Below are 10,211 nucleotides of genomic sequence, written 5' to 3' on the forward strand. Positions count from 1 at the left end.
GATCAAATGTCATAACCACACAGGCTGTGGAGGCAGTGCACCTCAGAGAGCATCTCAGAAGTAACAGGAAAGCCAAATGTCCAGAAAAACAGCTCCCTATTTCCAAGCAGAGGCTTGTATTTTCACAGTTAACATTCCTCTTTATGGAAGCCTTCATGATACAAGGCTTTGACCCACGCCAAACTGCAGGCACCACTGGAAATAGTAATATTTGAAACTAATTCAATCAATTCTATTTGAGCATAAATGATTTTGGAATGCTTTCCTATTATGATGAATGAGGTGCAGAGGTGAAGAACACAATACATGAGTAACATGAATGTCACATCTCTGAGCATCACCCATTACTGCCCTGCTGCCCAAAAGGTATACTTAAGAGGACCACAATTTGGGGCTGGAAATACCTAGGCAAGGTGAAACCGAACTGTGAATTCAAAGGGAATGACTAATATGGCAGCCAAGGAAGTATGGCAACCATGCTTTGTAAGCAGTTCACATGCAGGAATCCGATCGCAATCCATGGGGCATCCCATAAGACAAGCTGAACATTGCTAGGAAATCCACCGATGGCAATGGTCGAATTTTAGGTGAAAAGGCTAACAGCTAACACCAGAGAGGACTATCTGCAGAGGATAGCACTCCAGCCACCTAGCCAGGGCTTAAGAGTAGGCTGTAGCCTCTGAGTCCCAGGCTATTTTTGCAAGCTTATTCTGACAGAGAACAGACCTATGACAGTGCATCTTAACTTCCTTACATCTTGCTACAAAAAGAAAATCATGGTATTTTTATCCTGAGAAGAAATGGATGAAGCTACTCACAGCAAAGGCTCTGACCACGCACCACATCTGTAACCCTCTACCTCCACATGACAGATAGGAAGCTTCAGTCTGCAGAAAGTCTGAAGCTTGGTCCTCTAAATGTGGCCTAAAGACAGAGCCAGAGGGAAGGAAGTAAGAGGATCCTAAGGTTCAGACTCAGGGTTAGTGAGGGATCCAGCGTAACTGAGCTCTGCTTAGAAGGCAGATGGCTCTGATCATGCAAAGAAAAGACTTGAAGAGGACACTGAAATGAGCAGAGCAGGGGGAAAGAAGAGGGAGCAAACAGGCTTGGGAAGTCAGAAAATTAAGCTTGCATAATTTTACCTAGGCTCAACAGTTGCAGTGTTCCCTTTAAAAAGAAAACATAATCATATTGTTCAAGCATTCATTCATGCAACAAATATCATTGAATCTGTACCACATGATTAATATAGTTTCAGCACTACAAATATACCCATGGGCAAAACAAACACGATCAGGTCTCTAACCTACAAGCTTGAGTCTACTGAGGAAGATTGATATTAAGTAGTAAGTTCAGATTTTTTTCTCACACATTATGGTAAGTACTATATGGGAAAAGAACTGCATACTTGCTCTGAGGGAGAACAATAAAACCAAGAAACTAAGTTCTTTAGATTAAGAGATTAAAAGATGACCTTTTTGAGGAAGGTATATTAAGGTATTCAAAGAAGACGCAGTAAGAAAACATTAGCAATTCTTTTAAAATACTTTAAATATAAACAAAGTTTATTATTTATATATTATATATACATACAATATTATATATTGTTATGTGTGTAGTAATACATAGTAATATATACAGATGCAGGATTATTGTACAACAGCTAATGACAGACAACTAAAGCCTAGTTAAAAAAAACTGCTTATACTATGAAATATGAAACACCATTACTGGACTCTTACTTTTCTTCTTATATAGAATAACAGTTAATATTTCATAAAAATATTTAAAGACTCAAGAGAAAAAGAGGGAAAAGAAGTTGCCAGATTTTACTTCTAAATGTATATACTTTTATACCTATGTGTTTCTACAAAAGAAATACTTAATCTTGGTTAATCTTTATGCAGTCTTAATATATAACAGCTGAAATCTGACCAAATAAACTTAGATAGGCTTCATGTTCAAGGGCAGAGTTTTCAAGCTGATAAAAACATTCTGCACACTAGTGGATGCACCTAGCTCTGAGAAGAATGTCAGTGTAATTGCAAATATTTATAGAATAAGCAGAGAAATTCATTCTGCTATAATATACAGTCTAATTTAAAATGTAGTCAATTCCTAAAAGAGGGTAAAAATTCTAAACTTTGAAATGATGCAACAGGAGGCTAGTGGGCTAATTTTGCTTTTGTATACAAAAGTTTGTGAGCATCTAGAAGGAAATATAAAGGGGTGCTCTAAGTTGCTAGTTATGTATCATGTACAATTTGTGAAAATCCACTCAGTGTACATGAATGATTTGCATAAGCTTTTCTGTTTGTATATTATATGTCAATTAAAAGTGGCTCATTTGTTGTTTTTGTTTTGTTTTTAGTTTGAGGGGGAAAAGTATCAAGATCAGGGAAACTTTATCTGGGACACTAGAACAAACTCCTGAAAGGAAAGCTTAGAGTAACTTTCACAAAATTGGAAACTAGTTGGTAAGACAGTTCCAAGTATATTACTTATTTTAAATAAATATACAAGGGGGGATATACAAGAGGTGCACAAAAGCAATAAAGTCAGAAATCATTGTATTTACCTAAAAGAAAATTTCACTGTAACTGCAGCCTTTAAAAATCAGTGTCATCCTTTAATCTGTATTCTAATCATATTATAGCTTTATCTCACATATGGTCTTCATTTGCAACACCTGGAAAGTTTTATATTTGTGCTTTTGCAATTTCAATCACTGATGCCTACGGCAACTATTCATAAAACTGTAAACACTGCACTTGCCTCTTTCAGTTATAAATAAAGAAGAAAAGTAATTGGATGCTTATGTCAGAGGATTCTTGGGGTGTTTCTTTTGCAGCAGGAAAAGCTCTGTAACCGGTGGTGTCTTTGCCCGAGTTTTGCTTGAGCCTGCTGGGCTCATTCTGCCCACTCTGCCCGGCAGCCTGCGCTCACCTCATGCTACCAGCCTGGATCCCATGCCTGCTAAAGGTGAGCCACATGCAGAGTGGCGAGGGGTGTGTGGGTGAGCAAACGTGGGGTCTGGCCACTGTGCACAGCCAGGCACACTGGCTGCCAAGGGACACGAAGCTGTAGGCGCCAACACAGGTGTCGGCTCCCTGTGAAGCTGCGGCTGGACCAAGCATACTGCAAGCAGCTCCCACTGCTGGCAATGGGGAACGTGGTGGCGCCCAGAAGCTTGGAGACTATAGGAACCGCAGAGTCCCAAAGAGGGTGTCACAGCCCTGGCTCGGGGGGCTCCTAGATCCGAGCTCCCTGAAGGGCCACAGCTCCTCTCCTTCTTTCTTCTCTCCTTCTTGTCACCGCAAGGCAGTGGGCAAGGGGCCTGTTTCAGCCCTGTTTGTGTTACAGCTCTTTTAGTCCCACCATCCCACGGATCCCAACTTCTTCTCCCATGCCCAGGAAGAATGAGGTATGCAGACAACTGGAGGGTGAATAAGGTGAGGAGGTGGTTTACTGAGTGACAGTACAGCTCTCAGGAGACCTAAAGCGGGTAGCTCTTATCCACAGGCAGGTAGTCCCAAAATCCGCTCAGGCCTCAGCTGAGAGGAGAACCACAGCGTGGAGCTCCTCTCTACAGGCAGTTTGTCCTGATGTCTTGCTCAGCCCTCAGCTGAGAGGAGACCCATAACGGGTAGCTCCTCTCTACAGGCAGGTCATCCTGGACATCTGCTCTACTCAAGTCTGGCTGAATCTGGGTGATTCTATGGGTTTCAGGTGGAAGGAAGGGTGTGCTGATTGGTTTATGGGTAGTCATGGGCAGGCTTGGAAAAAGCACCTTAAGTTCTCACTTCGGTGGGCAGAACTGGCAGCCCAGCCCTGAGACTTCGGGCCATCCCAAGCCCGAAGGTGGGGCCTCACCAGGCACCTGCCCCTTTCTGCCCAGGAGCCTGCCTGCCTCCCACCCTCAACCTATGGCCACCAGCACCCAGGCTGTTTGTGACAAGGTGCCTGCAGGTCCACACCAAGCCACCCTCAGTCCCCCCTGGCCTCCCTCTTGTGCTCATTTGCACCCAAAGTCCAGAAGGGGCCAAGGAAGCAAGAGACTGGCATGTCAGTGCTGCCCCTAGCATGCGCACACCCGGCCAAGTCATGACAGCACCAGCACTCAGACTCAACTTTGCTCTGAAATCAGAGAGGGGAGAAGCCAGGCAGCGGAAGCAGGCATTTCCAAGTTTGCAGGGGCAGGGGGCCTTCCCAGGCCCCCAAGAGCACAGGAATACAAGGTTCGCAGCCACAGCTGGGTGACTGCAGCTGCGCCAGGGAGGGAGGGGCTCCCGCCGCTCCAACTAGGAAGGGATGGGGCTTCTGCCTGTTCCTGGCTCCTGCTGGCTCCATGGAGCGTGTAGCCCTGCATAGCCCTGGCCCCACCTCCCCAGCTGCAGACAGTGTCTTTGCAGCAGCTATTTCAGATGGGCCGCGGGTGCCAACACTTACTCCTCAAGCACAATGGAGAAAAATCTGAAGTTGCACTTACTCAATATTTATGAAACAATCTAAGTTAAATTTTAAAGTATTCATCTTTCTTGTGACCCATTTTGCTGTTCTTCTCTCTTTTTTTATGTATTTCACAGATACTTTCAGACATGAAACAACTTCTTTCAAACAACTTCTTTCATCTTCTATTCTTACTCTTTTGAATATTTTCCATTTACTAATACATTTTCAAGATCTTAATCCACTTAAAATTTTGGATTTCCATGTCACAGATAATTATTTAAGAGTAAGACTCTTCTCCATTTTATCCCCACCACCAACTGATGCCATGAATTTTCCTGAGACACAGAAAATTGATGAATATTTTAATTAGTGGTTAATTCCCCTTTGAATGTGTAGCAGCTATGAAGTCCTAGGCAAGAACTGGTCTCAAATTTATCTCCTAAGTGATATATCATCACTCTTAGAAAACGTTTTAAGTAGTAACCTATGACATAAATTAAACAGATTACAGAAATCATTTACTCGTGAACAAAAGAAAAGTAAAAGGCAGAGTTTGTGTACTGTGGAAAATTACAGATTTCGACATCCATTATCGCTTTCATGAATGAAGCCTTAAAGTCATTGAAGAGAAAAAAATTCCCTGAGTATTTTCTAATGTTGCTGTTTGTTCCAACAGTTGCTTCAGATCATACAATCAATCCTTCATTCACTTTGTTTGTGAAACTAGTTACTCATGGTCACTCAATTTCCTTCATATTGAATCCTAACAGAGGCATTGACCAGGACTATTGTTCTCAAAGGTTAAAATACCCCATGAATGACTACGTCATTGCCAAAGTATGTCCAGGTCATGGAAACAAACTCAACAAAATGGCCAAAGACTCCTGGAGGAGGGACAGAAGACCTGAATTTTGATCTGGTCTTTCTAACTAACTAAATGAGAAAAACTCAGCCAACTGTCCTATCTTGATCCTCTGCCCTAAATATAATTTTATAAATAAAAAAGCACTGTCTAATGCAGGTTTTTCTTAGATGTGTTTCAAAGCACTAAACTGTTTCATTAAAATTTTGAGCAATTCTGAGATATACATCCCCTTCTTGGAGGTTCACAAGGAACATTATTAACATAGTAAAGTTTCTGAGAATTCCTGCAGTTCTGCTTAACTTTGTTCAACCCACACAAAATGTTTTACACGTTTTTGTAATCTAACACCCCTTACCATCTGTGGAGCCTTCATTGAGAGTGCTGTACTGGTGATTTTCAAACTATGCTCTGTGGAATCCTTCTAGGGATTGCCAGAAAATGTGGTAAGAAGTGGAGAGCAGGAAGGTGGACAGGAAGCAGTCAGCAGGCAGGACTTTGGGACCCCAAACCCCAATTCGACCTTTTTACTCTGAGTACTCAAAATATAATATTCTTTCGATATAATAGATCCTTTAATCTTTAACAGATTTTTAATATATTTAATGAAATCTTTTAATCTATTTACTTTGAGGCCTCAAAATATAATATTCTAAAATTCTCTGACTTAGAAATGATTTATTTCTAGTATGAATTATCGTGCTGAGATTTTTATGAGATTTCACAGAAAAGCTCCACAGTGTTTCCAAGATAGTGTGTATTAGTCAGAGTTCTCTGGAGGGACAGAACGAATAAGATATATGTATAAATGAAAGCGCACGATCGGTTCTTGCAGTAGGTTGAATTATTGCTCATGATTATTCATTCCTGCCCAAACCTTGCTGTGCTTTCCTGGAGGCAGAATTTACTTCCTTGCCCCATTGATTGGGGCTTGGCCTTGTGACCCACTTTGGACAGTGGAATGTGAGTGTCTTACGTGCTTTTGTTGACCTCTCTTCATGATGAGACAAGCATGCCCCAGCTAGTGGGTATTCATCATCCAAGGCCCAGGAATTAGACGACATGTGAAGCCCAGTGAGACCAGCAAAAGTACAGTCAACCCACAGCCTTCTGGTAACATGAGCAAGAAATTAACGTTTATTGTTTATTGTAATAAACATAGAAAAGTAATAAAATTATAATGTTTATTGTTAGCCTCTGAAATTTAGGGGTTGTTTGTTGACAGCAGAAGCTGATGGCTACAATTCTAAATCAAGGGTCTGCAATATTACCCTTGAATAACTTTAAACTAGAAAATAAGATCCAAGAAAGAAGATGCTGAATTTATTAAGTTTTGTGATTAACTTATATAACTATGTTTAACATTCAATAATATTATCTTTTCTCTCTCTATGCCCAGATACCGTTTTTCTCCTTCCAAGGATAAATGTTTTACTTTCCCATGATTCACAGAACAATTAGAGGTTAACAACAACGCCAATAAAATTCATTATACATAGTTTTCTACCAAGAGAATCAAAGCCGACACTACTTTGGGGTTGAGATTTAATAAGAAAAATTTTAATGTGTATTGTCTATGCCAATGATTGTTTATAGATCACTTAATCAGGTCAAAATTAAAACTCAGCTATGCTTAATCAAGTTGTAAATCAAACAAGAGCCTTCCTACCAATACACATAAAAAGAAGGCCAGAAAAAAAAGCTATATTTATTTCATCCTAAAAATTAAATTGAAACCACATCCGCTAAACCAGGTACACAAGGAATGAGTAAACTTTTGCTTTACTCAAGTTCTTTAGATTTACAGGACAGTTAGACAAAAACAGTGTCCCATAATGTATGGATTGACCATGGAATGATTCCACTTAATAGAAAGTACAATCAGAAAAACACTTAAGAGAAAAGTCTACCAGTAAGGTATCCAGCTACTAGGAAATCAATAAGGAAAGGCTTATGAAAGTAATCTGTTCTTACTGAGTTACCCATGCCCACAAAAGAGCCATAAAACCAGGAGCAAAATTATATAAAAACAGTAAGAGACAAAACAGTAGAAGGTAAAAATTTTCTAAGAACTGAATACTGATAATGAGTGTGAGGCTTACAGTTTGTGATTCCTTTGAAAAATCATGAAAAAGGAATTTGTGATCCACATGGGAGAAATTTTTCTTACATAATTAAAAATAACATTAACTGCCATTTATTAAGCACAGCAAATGGTTAAATGTAATCATGTTAAGTAGGGCACAGCTATCTGGCACAGTACACGGCATGCCCTTTGTATAGAAGAAGACAAGAAAACTCTAAAAGTTCAAGTCACATGTTCTCACAGCTATTAACAAGTGGATTTTTAAAAAATCAACAAAATTGACAAGCCCTTAGCCAGATTAAGATTAAGAAGAGAGACAGAAAGAAAGAGACAGAGAGAGAGAGAGAGACAGAGAGAGAGAGAAGACTCTACTAAAATCAGAAATGAAAGAAGGGATAGTAAAAGCAATATCACAGAAACAGAAAGGATTATAAGAGAATAGCATAAACAAATTAATACCAACAAACTGGATAACTTAGAAGACATGGATAAGTTCCTAGAAATACACACCCTATCATGACTGAAGCATAAAGAAATAGAAAACCTGAACAGACATATAAGTAGTAAGGAGGCTGGATGAATAATCAAAAACTTCCTAATAAAGAAAAGCTCAAGATCCCATGGCTGCACCAGAGAATTCTACCAAACATTTAAAGAATAATTAGCAATAATCCATTTCAAACTCTTCCAAAAAAAAAAAGTAAAGAAGGGATATGCCCAAACTCATTCTATGAGGCTACTATTACACTGATACAAAAGCCAGAAAAACACACTACAAGAACAGAAAACTGTAAACCAATATTTCTGTTGCATATTAATGCAAAAATGCTCAACAAAATACAGTCAGCTTTCCTTATCCATGGATTCCACACCTACGGATTCAACAAACCATGGGTTGAAAATATTCAGAAAAGAAATATTCCACAGATTTCCAAAAGAACTAAACTTGTATTTGCCACATGCTGGGTACTACATTGAATTCACACAAATGAAATGATGTTCAGGCATTGAATTAGGTATTGTAAATAATATAGAGATGATTTAAAGTATATGGGAGGATATGCATAGATCATATGCAAACACTATACAGCATTTTATTTAAGGCATTTGAGTATCTGCAAATTTTTGGTGTCTACAGAATTTCTGGAACCAGTCTCCCATATATACCAAGGGACTACTGTGCTAGCAAATTAAATTCAACAGAACATTAAAAGGATTATATGACACAACTAAGTGGAATGTATTCCCAGATTTCAACATACAAAAATCAATCAATGTAATATACCGCATGAATCAAGGATGCAAAGCACATTATCATCTCAAGTGATGCAGAGAAAGCATGTCACATAATTCAACACCAATTCATGATTTAAAAAAAACAAAACTCTCAACAAACCAAGAACAAAAGGAAACTACCTCAACATAACAAAGACGATAAATGAAAAGCCCACAGCTAACATCCTAATTAGTGAAGAAAAACCCAAATATTTTTCTCTAAGATCCTGAACAAGACGAGGTGGACTGCTCTCATCATTTTTATGCAACATAGCATTGGAATTCCTGTCCAGAGCAATTAGGCAAGAAAACGAAATAAAAGACATCCAAATTAGAAATGAAGAAGTGGAAGTATCTCCTTTCTCAGATGAGATGATCTTATATGTAGAAAACTCTAAAGATTATATTAATAAAAACTGTTGGAACTAATAAAAGAATTCAGCAAAGTTACAGGATATCAAATCAACAGGTAAACTACATGCTAACAATAAACAATTCAAAAAGAAAACTAAGAAAACAATTCCATTTACAATCATGCCAAAAGAATGAAATACTTAAGAATAAAATAAGGAGGTGAAAGACTTCTACTCTGGAAATTACAAAACATTGATTTAAAAAATTAAAGACACATACAAATGGAAAGACATTTGGAGTGTCTTTCCATTGTTCATAGTTTATGACATGTTCATGGTTTGGAGGACGTAATATTGTGAAGATGTCAGTACTACCCAAAGAGATCTACAGATTCAATGCAACCCCATCAAAACCCAAAGGTATTTTTAAAGAAATAGAAAAAAAATTATAAAATTCAGAAGAAACTACTAAAGACATTGAATGTCCAAATCCATCTTGAGAAAGAACAAAGTTGGAAGTCTCACACTTCTTAATTTCAAACATATTTATAAGCTGCAGTACACACAAAGCAGTGTGGCACTGGCATAAAGACAGAACTATAGAACAACAGAATAGAAATTCCAGAAATGAACCATTGCATATATAGTCAGATGATTTTTGACAAAGGTGACAAGACCACTCAATAGGGAAAAAATAGTCTATTCAACAAATGGTGATGGGAAAAGTAGATATAAACATACCAAAAAAATAAAGTTAGACCCTTACATTATACCATATACAAAAATTAGCTCAAAATGAATTAAAGACCCAAAAGTAAGACCTAAAACTATAAAACTACTAGAAAAGAACACAGGAGAAAAGCTTCATGAGGTTGGATTTGGCAATGATTTCTTGGATATGATGCCAAAAGCACAGGCAGCAAAAGTAAAAATAGACAAATGGGAGTACAATTTCTGTGCATCAAAGGGCACAGTCAACATAGTGAAAAGACAACATAGGAATAGAAGAAAGTATCTGCAAATCATGTATCTGATAAGGAGTTATTATTATCCAGGAAGGATAAAGACAACAAAATAACTCAGCAACACCACCAACAACAAAAAACAAATAACTTGATTTTAAAATGAACAAAGAACTTGAATACACATTTCTCCAAAGATGATATACAGATGGGCAACAAGC

The sequence above is a fragment of the Pan paniscus genome, chromosome 6 (genome assembly GCF_029289425.2).
Source record: "Pan paniscus chromosome 6, NHGRI_mPanPan1-v2.0_pri, whole genome shotgun sequence".
Lineage (NCBI taxonomy): Eukaryota > Metazoa > Chordata > Mammalia > Primates > Hominidae > Pan > Pan paniscus.